Raw genomic sequence first — 5196 nt, forward strand, 5'->3', positions numbered from 1 at the left:
AAGCTTTAAATTATATAATTCTTCCGTCTCTTCTTCGTCGCCTCACATAAAATTCTCAAAACAAATTTTCAAGAGAAAATCATGAATACTTTGGAGATCCGTTTGAAGGAATGGACCAATGAATTTTCGAGCACGGAGAAGTACGATATGGGTGCTTATAACCTTGGGTCTTTGTTGAGTTTGAAACTCATTAAGGTTGTAAAACCGTTCTTGGATGCTTGCCTTGATTATTGGGATCCAAATTATCATGTTTTTGCGTTCCCCGGAGGTGATATTTGTCCTTTCCCGGAGGAAATTGCTGCTATTGGCGGGTGGGACCCTGAACACTTACCTGCTATCCCTTCTACTGCTCAAGGGTATAAGAGCAAGTTTAGAGATTTGCTTGGACTTACGAGACTCGAAGTGGATCGTCTTGTTACTTCGAAAGGCGTGCGGATGTTGGATTTTATAGATCGATTCATCAACAGGGCCGACCCTACTGTCTCTTATGTTGCCAGAAGGAGAGCGTTTGGCTTCTGTTTGCTTCATGTGTATGTCTTTCAGGGACATGTTGACGAAGAATTGCGAGGTGATCCCCGTCTATTGGGTCTTATTGAGCAAATGGAGTCGCAGCAGAGCCCACTTGTCTATGCTTAGGGAGATTATCTTGGGTTTGGATAATAGGAAATCCAACCGCGATCTTCCATTTTTGGGGAGTCCCGTCATTCTGCAGGTAAAAGACACCTTCTTTTTTTCTTCTTCTTTTTTTTTTTTTTTTTTTTTTTTTTTTTTTTTTTTTTTTTTTTTTTTTTTTTTTTTTTTTTTTTTCGTGTCTAATACCTGTTTTTGGCTTATGGAACGGCTCCGATTGCTCGAGCCCCCAGTTCATCCACTTTCCTATCATGCCCGTATGATTTCGATGAGGACGAGGTTGTACATGGTGGACTTCACCCGAGTCTGCGACTATTGGAAGAACAAGCTGAAGACTGATGATGGCCCTTTGATCAGGTGGGTTGTACCGTGGTGGCACCTCAAGTCATCACCGGAGTGTCTTCTTTGGATCCCACTAGGTCCGTGCGCATTCCTCGATTGGAGTTTATGGTGTGCATCTTTCCGAGAGGTTGATGAGGCAAGTTGGTCAGGCGAGATGATCCCTGTGCTTGACACTGTCCCCAGACCGCCATGGCGTTGACTACCGAGAGCCGAAGAGAGTGGGCTATGAAATGGGCCCAAAGAAACATGTGGTTCCGAGCTTCTCGCCAATGCTTTGTGGGTGTCGGATTCCTATCCGAGGTGGAGAAAGGCTGCAACTTCGGAAAGAGCGAAAGACCGAGGAAGCGTGAGCCTGTTGACTACAAGGTGCGCGAGGGAGAGAAAGAGAAGGAGAAGCATCTAACTGAAGGGGAAGAAGAAGCCGGGTTTCAAGTCGTTCATCCTTCAAAGAAATCGAAGACTACTCCTGTCGCAGAGATGGTGATTGGCAAGAATGGAAGAGTCAGGCCTCGAGAAAGACCGTTGGTGATTAGGTCTGAAGTGGTGCAAGAGCGCCCGGCTCGAGGTCGTGACAAGAAATATGACAAGAACGACAAGGGCAAGGGAAAGATGGAGGAATAGCCCAAGTCTTATTATTATTATTTGATTATTATTATTATTGTTGTAATAAAAAGGAGGGATTTTTAGAATCCTAGCCTATCTATTTTTATTATTTGTCGTATTATTATTATTAGAATTTGAATGAATGAAATAAAAAAATGGTTATGAAACCGTTGGTATTTTCTTTTATTATCCTTGTCGAATTTCAAGTGCGATGCAAATGTCCTTCTATTTACATTTTAAATATAACGGTGGGTTGAATCCCGTGAAGGATTGCCTACGTATTCACTTAGAAAAAGCGAAATCAAACCCTTGCGCGTAGTTCGAGCAAATGTAAAAGGATAATTGTTCGAAGCAAGAGCTTGTAATGAACGTAGAAAATAAGCATGAGCTTTGCTTACTCGGGAGGTGCGAATTTAGTTTGTTTGATGATATGAGGATGACAAGCTTGCCAAGATGCAAGAGCATAGCGACATTCAAATAGGCCAGGGGCCGTTTATTTAGTGTCACAAGAGCGACACTTAGGTTTACGCGAGGCGCGTTTTTGTTCTATCTTAGGCATAGTATCGTTTCAATTGGTCGAGATTTGTGGGGTTTGAAAACTCATTCCCATCTAGGTCTGTGATTCTAACCGCACCCCCTGGGAGTATGGATTTGACTAGATATGGTCCGGCCCAATTAGGTTTGAATTTTCCCCTCGGGTCGACAGGTAAAAGAGCTCTAACCGATTTGAGTACTAAGTCTCCTTCTTTGATGTTTCTTGGCCTAACTCTTTTGTTGAAAGCTCGTTTGATACGTGCTTGGTATGTTTGGACATTATGTAAGGCACGTAGCCTACGCTCATCCAGGAGGATGAGTTCTTCGTATCTATCTTTCTTCCAATCGGCTTCCGGGATTTGACTCTCTAGGAGGATGCGTAGAGATGGTATTTCGAGCTCGACTGGTTGTACGGCTTCCATGCCGTAGGTCAAATAGAAAGGAGTAGCCCTGGGTGGATGGGCGTCCTGACTGATGTACGATACCCCCACAAAGCGAAGGGTATTTTGCTTGGCCAATCTCTGTAATTGTCAGTCATTTTCTTGAGGATTGTGACGACATTCTTGTTAGCCGCTTCTACCGCGCCGTTAGTTTGTGGTCTATAGGGCGAGGAGTGATGATGCTTGATCTTGTACTTGGCTAGCGCTGTTGCTCGGTTTCGGCTTGGAAGTGGGACCCATTATCGCTGATGATCTCATGTGGGCAACCATATCGAAAGATGATGTTGTTCTCGTATGAACTTTGCCACATTTTTAGTCTGTAAGAGCGGTGTAGGAAGCCGCTTCTACCCACTTGGTGAAGTAGTCAATTGCTACTAGGATGAAACAAAGTGACCTCTGTTACCGGGGTTATTTTCCCAATTATGTCAATCCCCATGCGGAGAATGGCCAAGGAGATGTCATTGATAGAGCAAACGAAGGAGGGACGTGTTGTACATTTCCGAAGATTTGGCAGTTGTGGCAATGCCTCACATATTTGATGCAATCGGATTCCATTGTGGTCCAATAGTACCCTAGACGTGTGATTTTCTTTGCCATCATAGGCCCGCTCATGTGAGGACCGCATTCTCCATCGTGGACTTCTTCCATCACCTTTCGTGCCTGTGAATGATCAAGGCAACGTAGGATTACACCAAGAGGTGTTCTTTTGTACAATTCTCCTTGCATTAGGACGTATTGGGAAGCTAGTAGGCGTATAGCTCGTTGTCCCCTTTTGTCCATATCTGGTGGATAGGTACCATGAAGCTTGAAGTTTAGGATTGCTTGGAACCAAGGCTCTTGTGCAATTTCTTCCTCATCGGTAATCTGATGGACATATGCGAAAGCTCCGACCGTCGTTCAATACACAAAGGCATTTCCATCATGTAATCTCGGCATGTTTATCGAGAGATGCGAGTTTTGCAAGAGCGTCCGCAAATTGATTTTCTTCTCGAGGTAGGTGTAAGTAGGTTACATGATCAAAGAATTGAGCCACTTGGTCTATCCTAGCCTGATAGGGTGCTAGGCTTTCGCTTCGGATTTTCCAGGATCCCGTAACTTGGTTGATGATCAGTGACGAATCCCCGTGCACTCGTAGGTTTTTGATGCCTAAGCTTACTGCCGCTTGTAGTCCAATGAGACAAGCTTCATACTCTGCAGCGTTGTTTGTCACCTCGAAGTCGAGTTTGACAGCAATCGGTGTATGCTCACCTTCAGGAGAAATGAGCAACACTCCTATCCCAAATCCTCTTAGGTTTGATGCTCCATCAAAGTATAGATCCCAAGAATCTACATCAGTTTGAAGTATATCCTCGTCGGGAAATGACCAAGTATCTATGGTTTGTGCGTCGTTGATGGGATTTTCTGCGAAGAATTCGGCGACGGCGCGACCCTTTATAACTTTCAGTGGCACATATTTGAGGTCAAATTCTGAGAGCATCATGGTCCATCTTGCCAGACGTCCGTTGAGAACGGGTTTCTCGAAGAGGTATTTGACTGGATCCATTTTGGAGAATATCTTGACAGAGTAGCTAAGCATGTAGTGACGTAGCTTCTTTGTTGCCCACACAAGAGCGAGGCATGTCTTTTCGAGTTGAGAGTATTTGCACTCGTATTCCAAGAACTTCTTACTTAGATAGTAAACGGCTCTTTCTTCGCTTCCTACGGTTTGAGCTAGCATAGCGCCCATGGCGGTTTCAGTTACTGTGAGATATAAACCAAGAGGTTGATCTCGTTGTGGCGGCATGAGCACTGGTGGTTTAGCCAATATCTCCTTGATTCTGTCGAACGCCTTTTGACAATCATCGTCCCACATGGTGTGGTCTGTTTTCTTGAGTTTCTTGAAGATAGGCTCGCAAATCATCGTAAGTTTCGATATGAATCGACTTATGTATTGTACTTTTCCCAGGAATCCTCTGACTTCTTTTTCTGTTTGAGGTTGTGGCATTTCGATCAGAGCTTTGATTTTGGAAGGATCTATTTCTATGCCTCGTTGGCTAACGACGTATCCTAGGAGTTTGCCAGATGTCACCCCAAATGTGCACTTTTGAGGGTTGAGTCTCATGTTGTACTTCCGTAGCCTTGCGAAGAACTTGCGAAGGTTCGCAATATGTCCCCCTCTTTCCTTGGATTTGACGATCATGTCATCCACATATACCTCGACTTCTTTATGCATCATGTCATGTAGGAGTGTAGTCGCGGTGCGTTGGTATGTAGCTCCGGCGTTGATCAATCCGAACGGCATTACTGTATAGCAATAGGTTCCCCATTGGGTGACGAACGCGGTCTTATGCATGTCTTCCATGGCCATTTTGATTTGGTTATAACCCGCATATCCATCCATGAAGGATAGTAATGCGTGGTCTGCAGTGTTGTCTACCAATATGTCAATGTGAGGTAGAGGGAAGTCGTCTTTTGGGCTTGCTTTGTTCAAATCCCTAAAGTCAACACAAACTCGGATTCTCCCATCCTTTTTGGGTACGGGTACTATGTTAGCTACCGGTCAAATGAATACTCGGAAACTTTGATGAATCCGGCTTTGAATTGCTTGTCAACTTCTTCCTTGATCTTTAGAGCCCACTCTGTTCTCATTCGTCGAAGCTTCTGTTTC

This window comes from Silene latifolia, chromosome 4, assembly GCF_048544455.1.
Source record: "Silene latifolia isolate original U9 population chromosome 4, ASM4854445v1, whole genome shotgun sequence".
Classification (NCBI taxonomy): domain Eukaryota; kingdom Viridiplantae; phylum Streptophyta; class Magnoliopsida; order Caryophyllales; family Caryophyllaceae; genus Silene; species Silene latifolia.